We start from the raw sequence: 16,441 nt of genomic DNA on the forward strand, positions 1-16,441 counted from the left end.
AGAACGTTCCCATTTCTTTTGTAAAGAAAGAAGAAAAATCCTATCCCCCTTCCTTATATACCCCCTTTTTTGACATTCAGCTGTGGTATAATGCCTTTGTTAAAATTAATGAAAGAATATTACAATGTTACTGTTAACAATAGACTTTAGTTCACATCAATAACATTTCCCCCACATGTAACACCCCATTATTAACATTTTGTAATACTGACATTCATTTGTTCTAGTTCATGTAAAAATCTTCCTTATATTTGTACAATTAACTATTGCCATTGTCTAGTCTACATTTTGTGAAGTTATATGGTCCCAATTTTTGTTCTCTAGCTTTCTTTCTGGTGACATATGTGACCTTAATCTTTCTATTTCAACCATATCACACTCAGCTTTGTTAATTACACTAAAAATATTGTGTTACCATCACTCAGTATTATGCTATCCATTTCCAAACCTTTATGATTAACTTTATCAAACATTGGACTCTTTAAGCACCAATTGGCCCAATCTCTGCCCTCTTTCTATCACCTGATAACCTATGTTCTCAAATTAACCCTCAGAGTTTGTTCATTATAGTTAGTTCACATTAGTGAGATCATATAATATTTGTCCTTTTGTTTTTGGACTATTTTGCTTGATATAATGTCCTCAAGATTCATTCAATTCATTATATATATATATATATATCATGACTTCATTCATTCCTGTGGCACAATATTCCATCATATGTATACACACAGTTCACCCCTCCACTCATCAGTCAATGACCCTTGGCCCACCTCCATCCATTGGCAATTGTGAATAATTCTGCCATAAAAATTAGTGTTCAAATATCTATTCATGTTCCTGCTTTCAGTTCTGTGTATATATCTAATAATGGGGTTGCTGGATCACATGGAAATTTTATACCTAGCTTCCTGAGGAACCACTACACTGCTCTCCAGAGCAGCTGCACAATTCTACTTCCCCACCAAGAGTGAATAGGTATACCTCTTTCTTCACATTGTCTCCAGCACTTGTACTTTTCTGTTTTATTTTTTTTTAAACATTTTTATTCACACACCATACAACCAGTCCTAACTACAATCAATGACTCCTGGTACAATCACATAGTTATACATTACCCACCATATCCTTGGACATTCTTAAAATCAATTTTTTAAAGGCTTTGTTTAGTATGTCCACATTCTCATCTCTATTGGTGTTTCCTGGATTTTCATACTGTTCCTTTTAAGTTTTTTTTTTAACTTTTTTATTGTAGATTATAAAACATATACAAAGCACAAGTAAAGAAATAAAAAATCAACAGTTTTCAAAGCACTCTTCAACAAGTAGTTACAGACAGATTCCAGAGTTTGTCATGGGCTACCATACGATCCTCTCAGATTTTTCCTTCTAGCTGCTCCAGAAAATAGGAGGCTAGAAAGAATAAATATTTTTTTTATCATCACAATTGATTTTTTCTTTCTTTTCTTTTGTGAAAAATAACATATATACAAAAAAGCAATAAATTTCATAGCACAGCACCACAATTAGTTGTAGAACATGTTTCAGATTTTGACATGGGTTACAGTGCCACAATTTTAGGTTTTTACTTCTAGTGACTCTAAGATACTGGAGATTAAAAGAGATATCAATTCAACAATTCAGCCTTTATATTCGTTTGTGAAATCCTATCTTCTCTGTATAGCTCCACCATCGCTTTTGATCTTTCCATCCCTCTCTTTAGCGGTGTTTGGGCTATGACCATTTGAACTATTTCATGTTGGAAGGGTCTGTCACTAATATGGAGTAGGGAGATGGAATATCTGATGTTCTAGAGAGGCTGGGCTGCTAGGTTTTAGGACTTATCTGGTCCAGGGACCCATCTAGAGATTGTAGGTTTCTGGAAAGTGTATGGAACCCTTGTGGAATTATATGTATTGCCCTTAGGTGTTCCTTAGGATTGGCTGGAATGGTCCTGGTTGGGGGTTGGCAGTTTATGATAGATAGCAATGTTTAACTTAAGTTTGTGTAAAAGCAACCTCCAGAGTAGCCTCTTGACTCTATTTGAACTCTCTCTGCCACTGATGCTTTATTAGTTATACTTCTTTTCCCCCTTTTGTTCAGGTTGGAATAGTTGATCCCATGGTGCCAGGGCCAGATTCAGGGTCATCTCCTATGTCTCCAGGCAGACTTTCACCCCTGGATGTCATGTCTCATGTAGCAGGGAGGGCAATGATTTCACTTGCAGAGTTGGGCTTAGAGGGAATGAGGCCACATCTGAGCAACAAAAGAGGTCCTCCAGAAGTAACTCTTAGACATACCTATAAGTGGGTTAAGCTTCTCCACTACCTACATAAGCTTCACAAGAGTAGGTCTCAAGATCAAGGGTATGGCCTATTGATTTGGGTGCCCCTAAAGTTTGACAGAGTATCAGGGGACTCCCTGATGATAAAGTTTAATAGTTCCATTTTTTTTTGTCTCCCATCTCTCAAGGGACTTTGCCAATACTTTTTGATTATCTGCTTAATATACTCTAGGATGTATCCAGGCATTACATTAATCCATACATGATTAAAGGACCTCTTTCTTTTTCTGTGCTTCTTGTGTTTCATTTGTTTGAATGAGCTATACAAATAGGTTGAGTTAGATTATTTGCTACAGAAAATTCCAGTTCCAGACCAAATAAACCTTTCTGCCTTTGGTCTCAAAGAGTATGTGTGGTTCTCAAATATAGACAATGTCTTCCTTACCCCTGTATTCTGAATTACCTCAACCCCAACCTGATTGGCTTCGTTCTTATCTCTAAATATATATATTTTTAACAGCCTCTCAAAATCCAGAAATAATAATTACCAGTCAGGACTAAATGTATCTGCTATAAGAAGCTACAGTCTAGGCCCCTGTTTTATCCTGTTCCTTTTGTTGAGCCATGATTTCCTGTTTCTTTGCGTGTCTTGTACTCTTTTTGCACATTATACATTTTAATATTTAAAATGTTAACTCTGTGATTTATTCCTTGGAATATCTGTTTCTTGATTTTATTATCAGCTGGTGATAAGATGGAGATTTTCTTGAGTTTCAGCCCTTCTATCAGGAAGGTCTGCCTGAGGCAAATGCAGTGCGCAGGCTTTTCCCTGTCTTTCTGCACCTCTGCACCTGGGCTTTGCTTGTTAGTTGTTTTGGAGTTCCCCTGTTTACAGGAGTTTGATTGACCCCTCTGTTTCCCAGGAAACAAGCCTTCCTCTCCCATGTGCTTGAAACCAGCAGACCTTTGCCCTGGTCTGTGTGCCTCTGTAGTTCCTTATACTCCTTTCTTTGTCTCAAGCTTCTTTTGCCTGGAGGGCAAATTCTGGGAAGAGGGGCATGAAGGTGAGACTTTTCCCAGTTAGTCTTTCCCAGATAAAGCAGGGCCAGGGACCCCAAAAAGGCTTATAGACTATGTCCAGAGTACCCAGGAGAGGAAGGGGATCAAGAGGGGTGCCAAGAGCTTCTCTGATGACTCTGCAAAGGTGAACTTTTCTAGCCTGTCCAGCAAATGCAGCCTCTCAACTAACTGTTCCCTGCAGCCCAAGGAAGCACAGGGTCTATACGTTTTCAGGAGTGTTGAAACAACGGCTGCCACCATCTTTGTCAGAGTGGTTTGAAAAAATGTCTGCCCTCAGAGGCAGGTGCTCTCAATTCACTAATCAAAAGCCATGATCAGTAATCAGCCATGTCCCCTCCACCCCTGTCTTGGAGAAGAGAATTTTTATATCCTTTTCTGTAACCAGCAAGCTAGCCAGAGGACGGTCCCAAAAGTGGTCTGCCATGAGAGAGGTGATGGGCCCCAGTAGCCTCCTTGTACAGGGAGCAATTTACTGTTCTTTGATGTAATTTATCACCCCTTCCTCTCTCTCTTCGTTAAATGCTATACAGTGTTCTTCTGGCCTCTGGAGTTTCAAAATAGTTGTTTCAGGCAGTTTCTGCCTGTTTTCTACTTGTTTTGGTGGAAGGATTGATTCCTGGAACTTCCTACTCTACCATCTCCCTATAATCCTCCTAATTTAATGAAATATAAATTAATATATACATACTTATGAAATTCCCTCCCCATTCCCTCCATCCCCAAATAACCATTGCTTATCTTTCTATCAATATGATTTGGATTGTATTTCCTAGAAGTTTACATATGTACTCTTTTTTGTCTGATTTCTTTTTCTCAACATAATTAATGTGAGATGCACCCATATTGTTACATGTATCTGTAGTTAATTTCCTTTTATTTCTAATACTATTCAGTTGTATAGATATACCACATTATTCATTCATTCTCTTGTCGATGGACATTTGGGTTGTTTCCAGTTGTGACTATTACAAGTAAAGCTGCTATGAGCATTCATGTACAACTGCTTATGTTGACATAGGCTTTCATTTCTCTTAGGTAAATACCTACAAGTGGAATGGCTGGTAGGTGTGTTCCAGCTTTTGAAGAAATTGCTTTACTTTCTTTAAAGTGGTGGTATTATTTTATATTCCTTCCAGCAATGCAGGGTGTTTTGATTTGTTAAGTCTTCTGGAATGCAACATACTGGAAATGGATTGGCTTTTATAAAGAGGATTTATTAAGTTACAAGTTTACAGTTCTAAGGCCATGAAAATGTCCAAATTAAGGCACCCAACAAAGGATATCTTCTCGGAGGAACGGAACATTGGCATCTGTCAGCTGAGAAGCACTTGGCTGGTGTCTTAGTTCTATGTTCATGGTTTGCTGCTTTCAGCTTCCGATTCTAGTGGTTTCCTCTCTAGGCCTCTGTGGGTCCTTGCTTAGCTTCTTTGAGGCAAACTCTGGATTTCATCTCTTAGCTTCCCTTGGCTTTCTCCAGGTTCTGGCTATTTCTGTGAGTCCTTGCTTTGCACCCAGATATTTCTGTGTGAGTCTCCAAATGTCTGTGTCTAGGTGTTTGCTCTCTGTTCTGCTCTCAGTTCTCTGAGTCTGCTCTTTTAAGGACTCCAGTAAACTAATTAAGATCCATCTTGAATGGGTGGGGTTACACCTCCATGGCAATAATCTAATCAAAATATCCCACCCACAATAAGTCTGCACCCTCAAGATTGGCTTTTCTGGGGTACATAACAGTTTCAAACTAGCATACATGGGTATTTCAATTGTTCCACATTATCAATTTTTTTTAAGCTTTTTTATTTTAATAGGTGTACAGTGGTATCTCATTGAAGTTTTCATTTGCATTTCTCTAATGAATAAAGATGTTGAAGATCTATTCCATGCATTATTGCTTCTTCTTTTTTACTTTAAACAAATTATCTTTTAAAGAGATCTAAATAGCAAGAAAAAATATTTTATACTTAACTGCATTGTTTCTAATGCATTATCTCAGCTTTCATACATTTGAAAAAGTCTTTATTTGGCCTTCAGTTTTGAAGGATGTTTTTGCTGGGTATAAATATTGTATTGACATTTTAATTCTTCTAGTACTTTAAAGATGCTGCTGTACTGTCTTCTTACCTGTCTTATTTCTGATGAGAAGTCTGTTACCATTCTTATCATTGTTCTATACATAATGAAACTTTTTTCTTCTGACTGCTTTCAAGATTTTTCTCTTTATCACTGGTTTTGAGCAATTTGATTATGATGTTCCTTGGTATACTTTTCTTCGTATTTCTCTTGCTTGGGATTTGTTTAGTTTTGTTCAGTTTCCAACAAATTTGGAAAAAAATAAGCCATTTTATTTCCAAATATTTTATCTGTACTCTACCCCAGTCCCTTTTTCAACCACCAATTTTATTTATATTAAGTGACTTGAAGATGCCTCAGAACTCATGGAAGCTCCATTAATTATTTTTTGATATTTTATTTCCTATATTCTTTTTAGTTAGTTTTTAATTCTACATTATAAAAGTTTACCAGTCTTTTTGTCTGCCCTGTCTAATCTGCTGTTATTCCCACACAATGTATTTTTCATCTCAAACATCACTGTTTTCATTTCAAAAGTTTGGTTTTCATCTTTTGTATACCTATGTTTGTACTTAATATGTCCCATCTTTCTTCTAACTTATTGAACATATGGATTGTAGTTACAACGTCTATTAATTTTGTCACGTGCTAATTCTAGGTAGAAATCTATTATACTTCTAGGAGACCTTCTGCAGATCCCCAGAGCTCTCTCTGTCAGTTTCTCTCTTCTCTCTGGTACTCTTTCCTGTGACTTCTAGCTGCCTGGGCCTACTCAGACTCCCAGTTTTGTTTCTTCAACTCAGAAACACTTCCAGGCTCCATCTAGTTTTTTCTTTCCTGTGCTGAAGCTAGAAACACTCTTCAGTGAGTAAGCTGAGGACAATCATAAAGCTCACCTTGTTTCCTTCCTTTCAGTGGTCATTGCTTTTGATTGTCTGATGTCCAATGTCTTGGAAACCATTGTTTTATATATTTTGTCTCTTTTTTCAGTTGTTTCAGGCAGTGGGCTAAGTCTGGTCCCTATTATTTCATCTGGACCTGAAGTTGATATCTATCTCTTTCTTGGCGTCCCTTAGAATCTCCACCCCCTCTAACCCCATGCAAAAGACTTATCAAGAATCCTGGGAAGCAGAAAGCAAGAATAACAGTAAAACATAAATTCCTTGGGCACAGTCAATAATAAATGTTATACAAATAAGTAAATGAAGTACTATGTTTGGAAGTAATATTTCTGAAGAGAAATGTAAGGAGGGAAGACAAGGAGGATTGCAAATTATATTCTTCAAATCCATCTTGTTGATGTGGATAACAGAACAGCACCTTCTTTTATGTCACTTGCCAGGTATTACTGGTGTAAAGAGCAGCAGTATTAGGTGTTCATGCCAGTGAAATGAAGCATTACTACTTATAGCTGGATGTGAATGCTTTAATTTTTCATGCTAATGTCTTCACAGGAATAAAAGAAAATAGCTCTCAGTGATACTAAAGTGAAACTGGGTAGGAATTTATTGTGTCTACTGTATAAAATATTTTTGGATTGAGATATGCAGTTTGTGAAATGATGCCATAGCACTTCAAAGACCAGTCTCTTACTGCCAAAGTCCCACCCTGAAATTTGTTCTTTCCTCATCAGTGAAACAATGTATTGCCAGAATGTAGTGATGTTTGGGGAGAGCCCAGTGTGTCAACAGAGAATATTATCTTAGCTGTGCATGATGAGGTTTCTTGTGGCTTGAAAAAAGTGGGAAACTGGTGTGCCTACCAGCATTGCTGTGAGCCCATCATTCTACATGTATAGCTGCGACCACGGTGAGTTTGGGGGAAAAAAAAATAGAGAGAGATAGATTAAGCCAACTGAGTATTATATAATTCTTGAAATACAAACTGCCCTGCACTTTTCTTTTAAATCTGCTTAAGTACCTATAAAACTTTGAAGAGGGATTTAATGACTTAATGAAGGAACTGTGCATAGAATTAGCACATCTGAAGGTTTTTTTTTTCTTTTCCTTTAAACTACTGAACAAAGACCATAGTTTCTGAAACTGAGATATGTTGCTTATGGACATAACAGAATCAAGCACCACAAGGGCCATTTTAGATGGGGAATGCAATTTTGTTTTTTCCTTAGAGAGGGGCTTATTCTCCACTGACTTCCTCTACACAGACCATGTTACTGATCTGGCAACCAGGGGATGAGTATGACTATGGCTTTTATAGAGTGGGTGATGGACACCAGAATCTGGTCCAGCATATTTTTCAAATCAGAATAAGTTTAATTATTGCTATATCATATAAATATTCAGTCTCTTCTCTATACTAGCAACATATGAGATGGCTAGAAACATCCTCTAAAAATCCCACATTATCTTGCCCTTGTCATTTGTTTGTTTTTGTTAAATTGTCCTATCTTGTTAACCTGCTCTCATCATGCAAATATTCCTGGGAGAAATATCACACATCTCACAGAGAAAGTTTTCAATCAGGTTTTCTTTTTTTTTTTACTTCAGTAGGAAGACCAGTTAACATGAAAGGCTCGAGTACTTTGGGAAAGATGAAGTACTAGAAGGAATACAGAAAAAAAAGGCAGTCACCAAAGACAAAGATTCTCCTTCAGAATTTTGCTAAGAAGCAGTAACACAATCATTCATTCATTCATTTACTCAGTTCATCAAACATTTATTGTGCATGAATAAATAATTTATTAATTCATAACCCTCCTCTTAACAAAGTATATTTTTATTCCATGGACTGGTTCCTAGTGTGGAGATGACACAGTTCCAAAGGTAATAAAATAATGAATGATAGCAAAAAGTAAAAAAAAAAAAAAAAAAAAAAAAAGACTGATCAATATAAAGTGCTATATAATGAATGTATCACTGGTTATGATAAGCACAGTTCAGAGGAAAGGAGAACCCAGAGGAGAATATGAATAGGAATTGGTGAATAACTGGAAGTAGGGGTTGAACATAAGTAATTAAGATGGCGCCAAGATTTCTAGCTTGAGCAACTAGGTCCTATGAGAGAGTCTTCATAACTGAGATGCAGGCAAAGGATCAGATTTGAGAGGAAGATAATGAGTTCAATTTTGGAAATAATGAATTTGAAGGCATTGTCCAGTACATGATTAGATACATTGACCTGGAGCTAAGTAGAGAAATTTCTAAGCTGGAGGTAGATATTTTGGAGTTATCTTTGTGTAGATGGTAGTTTAATATATAGGTTGATGAGATTGCCAGGAAGTTCACATACACTGAAAAGGGGTCAAGGATAGTCTAACAACTGTAAGAGGTAGCATGGTCAATGTGGGAAAAACAGTAGGGAGGTGGGAGCACAGAAAGAAACCAGGGGAAACTGATGGAGCAGAAACCATCAGAGGAGAAAATTTGATGAGGGTGGGAATAGACTGTCACCAATATCCAATGTTTTAGAGGGGCTGAGAACAATCTGGAAATCAGTCACCAAAGGAAAGTTCAAACACAGATTCAGTAACATGATGGGAGCAGAAGCCAGACTCCAGTGAGAGGAAGAGTGAGTGTCATGGAAAGAAAGGTGGAGCTAAGAGCATACTTTCAAAAGACACTGGTTATATACTTTGTGGTTTGGTCTTATGAAGAAAAAAAATGCAGCCATTAAAATTATGTTGAAGAAAGTATACAGACATAAGATATGCTTGTAAAATATGTTTTATAAACCTTGTACATTGAAATGCTGTTAATTTCATAATTTGGGTGAAGTCATAAAATGCTAACTGTAACATCCAAACTATGAATGGAAAGCAGATAAGGCAGTTAGAGGGGAATCAGAGTTCAAGGATATTTTTTCTTTTCTTCTTTCTCTCCCTTCCCACTCCTCTCTTTCCTGTTTTCCCCTTCCACCTCTTTTTTTTTTTTAATTAATTGTAGAAACTTGAAAATCCATTTTTAAGAGGAAAGAGCCAGTGGGAAGAGGCTTAAACTATTGGGCAATGGGCCTGGAGGAAATAAGATTTATCGGAAGTTGGGAGGAAATGGAATCCAGAGAAGAAGTAAATGTAATGTTAAGTAAGAATGAAGATGGGATGAAGAATATTAAGGGTAGTTGGAGATAAAAATGTGTATATAGGTGAGGGAGTTAGAGAAATGTTCAGTTAATATGCTTTACTTTTTCTGTGAAAGAGAAAGCTATAGGTTACCCATCTGTAGAATATGAGTGGGGTATGGTAGGGCTGAAGACTTGAGAAGAGGTGAAGTTTAGGAATAGTCCATTTGTAGGGAATGAGAAAAGACATGATCATCTTATTAATGAGAACCTATAATTTGAAGCTTGTCCTCTGATATCTATTCCTTGAATAGACTAAAAAGGGAAATGGAATGTTATGTATTAATGAAAGGAATTTGCCTGCATACATGTGTGACTAAATAAGGTCCTATCTCCCTATCTTATCATAATCATTGACACATATTTATTGAACTCTAATGATCAAAGCAAAGAAGAGATTGCAAAAATGATGAGATATGGTGCCCATGCTTATGGAACTTATATCTGGTTAGGGAGATGAATCATAGCCACTTGAGAAGTTAGCTATATTATAAGGTAATTTTGCTATAAGTGATGAAAGTGGCATAAAGTGTCAGAGGAATGACTGATCACTTACAACTAGAGTAGTCAAGGAAGATTTCACATTATTTTTATATTGCCTTTGTGCATTTATTTATTTCTCCTTTCCAATAGAGTAGGCACTGTCATATTCATCTTCAACCCCTATCACATTTCCTGGTATATGACAAGAACTTAACCACTCGCTGAATGAATGGACTAATGAATAAACGAATAAACAAACCACATGAGACTTGAATAGGTGGAAGGGATAGGAATTCAGTCCAGTAGGATTATAATCACACATAAAAAAAATAGAAGAAAGGAGAAAAGAAAATAACATTTATGGAGAATTTACATGCCAGGCACTGTATTATATACTTCTACCTGTATTATTAGGTCATTTAATTGTCACAACAACCCTGTAAAATAGATATAAATATCCCCACTTTAAAGAATGGAAAAAAAAGAGGTCAGAAAGATTAGGTGACCTGCTCACATAGTAAATAAGTAGCAACCAGCACTGGGGTTGGAAGCTGTGAGCATCAGGCAGCCTCTAGGGCTATGAAGAGGTAGATTTTCATACACTTGTTTACAAGGACATCACTCTCCAGCTCAGCTGTACAACACCATGTTTCTCTACCTTCAAAACTTGTGACTACTGGTTAGGTCTCAGCACACAATGGTGTCTGTTGATGAACTGAGTCCCACTGTCTATGATGTCAATTCAAGTTGAAAGTCTTCAGTATGGCAAAGGGGCGCCTCATGGCATGGCCCCTGCTGGTCACTCTAGTCTTATTCTCAGGTAACTGTTCACATTCAATACTACCCGTGCTCCAGTTTTCCTGAATGATACTTGTTCATTCACCCTTCACTTTCCCTCATTCTATTTTCAGTGTCCCAAATACCTTTCCTCATCTTTCACCTATTCATATGAAATTTAACTCTGCTGTCACTTCTTCTAGACACATGACTTAATACTTTTGTCTTCCTGAAGTTCCATCATACAGAGAAGAGAGATGTTCTCATTCTCCTCTTTCCCCCCAAATTTCGATGCTAATGGATTCTAATTTTCTCTCCTCTCCTCTAAAGAAGCTCCTGTCACTTTATTATTTCTTATAGCTACAGGTACCATTCTACTTCAATATTTTGACACACAGGGAAATCTGGTCACTTATCACCTAGGTTATGACTCTGAAATATATCTTCTATAACTATGGGAACCTATCCTCTCATCCCCTAAGATAAAGGAGAGAATTGAAGTCATGCATACATGTACTGATTCATTCAGAGCTCAAATAATTGTTCAGTTCTATGATTTCTGAACTATTCTCCTTGCAGCCTGTCCTGCTCCTACTTACATTTCTATCCAATTTTAGTTTTCTGCTAAGATATTCAAGGGGAGCAGAAAGGAAGCTTCTAAATGCTCTGTTTAGAGTCTGTGGACACATTGCAACAGTTCAGGCCTCCTCCAGAGAGTTTCTGAGCCTCAATGACTGGGAGGAAAATCCTGGTACCCTAGGAGAGGCTCTTGAGCATGAACTGGCACCATTGCCTAGCTCCATGGATTAATTAATTTATACCACTCTAAAATAAATACATTAGAAGATTGCGATCTCTGCAGCAGAGAACCCTTGCCAAATTTGGACTAATTCACTATTACTAAATGAGATGAAAGATGTTCTCCTCACACAGTCCTCTTACTCCAGAAGCAGCTGAAGACTCCAAGATACCATCCTTAATTCCAAAATGGCCAGCCCACACCTCTAGGCATGCAGAGGGTAGGGTAAATGTGGCCTTTGTCATAGGCTATGGCTGGAATTAAGTATTGGAGGTACTGGAGGTGGGTTGATACTCTTTTTAACCTAGCACAAGTTCAAGAATATTTATAGACAATCTATATACAACTGTCTGTAGTTGGCACTCACATAGATAGAAGGCCAGCAGGAGGAGGAAGATTGAAGAACTCTAAGGCAAATCCTTGTTGATCCCCTTGTTAGATGGCAGCTGTAAGAGTGGAAGCAATCACCTATGTGCCCACAGTCCACCAAGAAGGAAGTCCCAGCTCATCTACTTCTCTTGAACTTCAATCTCTTCCTTGTGAGTTCTGAGAAGTTCTCTAAGGAACTCTAACCTACAGCTCTCTTGTCATCTTGCTATATAGTAAAGGGATGCCATGGAACATTGGCTTGGACAATATTACATGCATGCACACACACACAAACACACACATATAGGAAGAGATTTATTGTAAGGAATTGGCTCACACAATTGTGAGGGCTGGCAAGTCTGAATTCCAGAGGGCATGTTGCAGTCTGGAAATCTGGTGAATGTGCTATTGACATCTTGAATTCAAATTCCATAGAGGAGGTTGACAGGCTGGAAATTCTGAAAAAGTTGATGTGTGAAGCCTTGAGGTAGAAATTCTTCTGATCACTGGCAACCTCAGTTCTTGTTGATAAGCCCTCCAACTGATTGGATAAGGCCCATTCACACTGTGGAGGGTTTCTTTGATTTAATGTCAACTGACTGGAGATGCTAATCCTATCTATGAGATACCTCCACAGTGAAAACTAGAATAGTGTTTGACCAAACAAGTGGACACCATAATGTAGCCAAATTGACACATAAAATTGACTGTCACAAACAAGTATAAAGGCCAAACGTGTGAAATTAAACCACTTGTCAAAATTATAAGGATTCATTCATATAGTTGCTGAAAATCTCTAAAAATTACTTAAATCTGTGCATATTGATAACAATGACAAGCCATAGGTAACCTAAATGAATTTCCAATCTTTTTGCTAATGCTTCAAGTTTTGTTTGCTTATTTTTGAATTTAGAAAATGGGAAGTTGAGGGATACTGGAAGCCTTTTCCCTATACACAACATATTCCCTAAATTATAGAAAATGCAGGGACTAAAGATAATGTGCACTATCCAAGTGTGCATGAAGCATAAATGAAAGTCAAAATTTAAAATTTAACAGGTTTGTTGCTTCTCCTATTTGTCATTATCCTAAATCCACCACTAATGCTCTACATTTTAGTAGCATTTTGCATATATTCATAGAGCCCCTGGCTCCAATTTTCTAGAAAAAGTATAAACATTAGAAAGCTTATAATAAAGGGTATTTCTCATGCAAACTTCAGTCAGTGTATTTGTCTCAGGACCACTTCATTAAAGAAATTTTTCATATTTCAAAAGTAATACATGCATAGGCAGGCCACTGTGGCTCAGCAGGTAGAGTTCTCACCTGGGTTTGATTCCTGGTGCCTGCCCATGCAAAAACAAAAAAAAGTAATACATGTATGAATTTAGAAAATATCAGTGAGCAAAAAGGAAGAAAAAAAATCATTCATATTTCTGTCACCCAAATAAGATGTACCTCTTTTATATCTCAGTGTGGCTAGGATTTTTAACTCTGCTGCTCTCTCATTGTTAATTTGACATTACTGTGTTTTTGGAGATATCTTCATCCCACTATGTGTTCTTTGCCTTTACAATGGCATGGATAGTTAGTGCACAGGATTCACAGTGGACAGAAATACATAGGAGAATTGGGTCAACAATCCAATAGACCAAGCTTGAGCCATAGAGCTATCCTGGAATATCAAGGAAGTATTGCTTAAACATTTCTCACAAACTAGTCAGTTAATAAAAGTGAATCACATGTATTTTATCCAATTAATTAAGAACATTATTAGTAAAAGCAACTGACAGTTAAATTAACAATAGCTAAAACTAAATATGGTGAAATCTCACATAAATGAAAAACTGAAGACTCATATTTTGTTGGTAGCATTAAAAATTGCAACCATTGATTGAGAAAGAAATTGACTGAGTAACTACAAAAGACACATAGCCAAATCTGACAGTTTTACCTGACATTGAAATAATTTAATTATCTAAATTTGTCAAAAGAATTCATTATTCTTGATAAAATTTGTATCTTTAAAATTTGAGTTTGGAAAATTGTGCTTTTTTTAAAAAGTGGCCACATACTGATAGTCACTGTGACAGAAGCTATGCTTTTACAAATTTTACATGCACAAATTGACCAACACAGCAAATTTTCATTATAAAATGTACATATAAGTATTGCTCATTATGAGAATCATAGCTAAATATTTTGTATAAGAAATTGGTCATAGCATTGAAATAGCTTAATGGAGTTAGCTTGAGAAAGCACTTTTTTGATGAAAATACATCAATATTATATATATAATTCTGATTATAATGTTTATTCATAAAAAGGGTTCAAAGCAGTGGGATCAAAGTGTTAAAGTAAAAATGATAGGACCTAGGTGTCCTATATCTTTGGTTCCTCTCACATATAAGTGAAATTAAATAAAATAAAGCAGAACTATATTAAGCATGCTGTTTAATTTCCCCATTTCAATTCCACTGTATGTATATACCACATTTTGTTAATCCACTCTTCTGTTGATGGGCATTTGGTTTGTTTCCATCTTTTGGCGATTCTGAATAATGCTGCTATGAACATCGGTGTGAATATGTCTGTCTGTGTCATTGCTTTCAGCTCTTCTGGGTATATACCAAGGATTAGTATTGCAGGTCATAGGGCAACTCGATATTTAGTTTCCTAAGGAACCACCAAACAGTCTTCCATAGTGGCTGCACCATTATACATTCCTACCAGCACTGCGTAAGTGTCCCAATTTCTCTGTATCTTTTAATTGGAAGTTTAATCCTTTAACATTCAAAGTTATTACTAAAAAGGCATTTCTTGAATCTACCATCTTATCTTTTTTACTTTATTTGTCAGATCTATGTATCCTTTTCCCTATTTCTCTTTTTATTCTTTAAGTTACCCCTATTGGTACTCTTCAATTCTGTGCCTTCCTCCAGACCGCCCTCTCCTGTTTTTTTTTTCAATTGGCAGAACTTGCTTTAGTGTTTCTTGTAGGGCTAGTCCCTTGTTGACAAATTCTTTCAGGATTTGTTTGTCTGCAAAAGTTTTAATCTCTCCTTTGGTGTTTTTTTTTTTTTTTTTTTTTTACATGGGCAGGCACCGGGAATCAAACCCGGGTCCTAGGGCATGGCAGGCAAGCACTCTTACCTGCTGAGCCACCATGGCCCACCCTCTCCTTTGGTTTTGAAGGACAATTTGGCTAGACACAGAATTCTTGGCTGGAAGTCTTTCTCTTTCAGGATCTTAAATATATCATACCATTGCCTTCTCGCCTCCGTGCCATTTGAGTAGTCTGAACTCAGTCTTACGTGCTTTCCCTTATATGTAGTAGATTGTTCTTCTCTTGCTACCTCCAGGATTTTCTGACTCTCTTCAATATTTGACAGACTGTTTAATATGTGTCTTGGGGAAGGCCTATTTGGATTTATTCAGTTTGGAGTTCATTGGGCTTCTATGACTTGTATATTTATGTCCTTTATAAAGGATGGGAGGCTTCCCCCATTATATCCTCAACTACTCTTCCTAGCTCTTTACCCCTCTCTTCTCCTTCTGGGACACCAATGATTCTTATATTTGTGCACTTTGTTTTGTCTGTCATTTCCCTGAGATCCAATTCAAATCTTCTGTCTTTTTTTGCCATTTGCTGTTTTGAGTGCTTGAAATCAGTTATCCTGTCCTCTGAATCACTTATTCTTTCTTCTGTCTCTTTAAATCTACTGTGTCTCTAGTATGTTTTTTATTTGGTCAACAGTTTTTAATCTCTTTGATATCTGCATTTTACTATTTATTCTTTCAAATTCCTCTTTATGTTCTTCTACTGTCTTGATCTCCTTTATGTCATTAGCCATCCCACTTATTTTATTAAGTAGAGTTATATGAACATCTTTGATTAGTTGTTCCAATGTCTGTGTCTCCTTTGGTATTTTAATTTGGTTGTTAGGCTGGGCTGTATCTGTCTGCATTGTGATCTGTTGTTTTCATCACATGTAAATATCTTGATTGATTCACTTTGGGAGTTGATTTCCTTCAGTAGTCTAAAGCCTATTATATTTGTGGGGTGGATGTAGAGCAGGATGCTGGGTATGAGTGGGACACAACAGTGTGATGATGCATTACAGCGCAGGTACAGGCACAGGTTGGGGATAATATGCTGGTATTTGTGAATGTGAGCACCCAGTGGTCAGGGAGGATCAACCCCTGGGAACACAGGCCTGGGGAGTATAACCCTGATGTGCACAGGTCTAGGGCAAGGGGCCTTTTGTGCAAAAGCACAAAGCTATGGCAGTGATTTGGCATTATGCCTGTATGGGCTGGGAGTGGATGTGACCCAGCTGCACAGGTCAGCACTTTCTCAGAACTGGGAAGCATGACCAAGGGCCGTGTGCATGCTCGCATATAGGAGTGCCATAAACTGATGTTTCCAGAGCTGAAGGGGGTAGTTGGGGCTGTGCACACGGCAGATCTAGGAGTGCTGTAAAGTGATGCACAGAGCTCAAGGG

This window comes from Tamandua tetradactyla, chromosome 7 (assembly GCF_023851605.1).
Source record: "Tamandua tetradactyla isolate mTamTet1 chromosome 7, mTamTet1.pri, whole genome shotgun sequence".
NCBI classification, from domain to species: domain Eukaryota; kingdom Metazoa; phylum Chordata; class Mammalia; order Pilosa; family Myrmecophagidae; genus Tamandua; species Tamandua tetradactyla.